Source organism: Buceros rhinoceros, unplaced genomic scaffold (genome assembly GCF_000710305.1).
Source record: "Buceros rhinoceros silvestris isolate BGI_N320 unplaced genomic scaffold, ASM71030v1 scaffold44424, whole genome shotgun sequence".
In the NCBI taxonomy this organism is placed as follows: Eukaryota; Metazoa; Chordata; class Aves; order Bucerotiformes; family Bucerotidae; genus Buceros; species Buceros rhinoceros.
In genome coordinates this window covers 1-1084 of record NW_010409712.1, presented here as the reverse complement: position 1 = coordinate 1084, position 1084 = coordinate 1, and positions in this window count along the sequence as shown.

Genomic DNA, 1084 nt, shown 5'->3' with positions numbered 1-1084 from the left:
CGGCATTCGCAGATGCTGACTCAGCACCAAGAGAGGACACGCTCGTGCCTTGCAAAGCAGCAGAGGAGATTTTGAGCAACTTCAGCTTTAGTCTTTAACAGGACAATAGGTGAGACAGGAGTGCAATCAGGAAAACAGCAACTGCAAGGTACAGGGAAAGGTGAGGAATGACAGGAAAGAATAGTCAGGAACAGGTTTTCCTGAATTCCAGAATAGTGACAAACTGCAGCAATTTAAAAGAGCCGAGTAGAAGAGTGTACGCTCTCTCCTGAGAACTATTATCCTCTAGGAAACACGAGACACACAGATGGCTTCTCCTGCGAGGACTGGTGCAAGCTCTCACTAAAACACCCAAGCGGGACGCGTGGTTCAGCATGCTGCGCTGCTGGATACAGCGCTGGGCCCTCAGCCCTCCCCGGCTGCACCCACTCTCTGAAGTTTAGCTAAAGCTTCCAAATATTCTTGGCAGCCTGTTTGGAACCTAACGAACACATTTGCTACTATCTATTAATTGAGCCTAGACATCACCTTTCCCACCAGAGCAGAGGTGACACATTACTGGCTCTGAGGTAACTTAAAGCCAAAGGAGTAGCAGGTAGAAACAAAACAGCTGGTGGTTTGCTGGCAGAGGAAGATCAACCTGATGACACGGAGTTCCTGGCACCACCAGAACAGGTAGCTGCAGAGCGACGGAGGTCGTTGACAGCGCTCCAGGCTGTAACCGCTGCCGCTCGAGCTCCTTCCCAAGCAGGGTGGGCTCCCGAGTGAGAAGCACCCAGGACACACACTCCCTGTGACGCCCGAGAGCTTTGCGGGGGCACGTCTGCATCGCTGCCTCGGCAAAGCATGAGCCCCGAGGGAGCGAGTTTGAGAAACTCACTGTGTGGGGACACCGCTCACTCGCCCGGGGCAGGCGTTAGCAGTCAGCATCTCCCCGGCTGCGCGCACACGCTCGGGGTGGGTGAAGGCGAGGGTGCACTCGCTTGGTGTCAGGCAGCAGCTTAAGGGCGGTGTGAGCGGTGGCAGCAGCAGCAGCGCGCAGAAACGGCAGAGCAGCACAAAGCGGACCCGCGCCCCGGTCCCC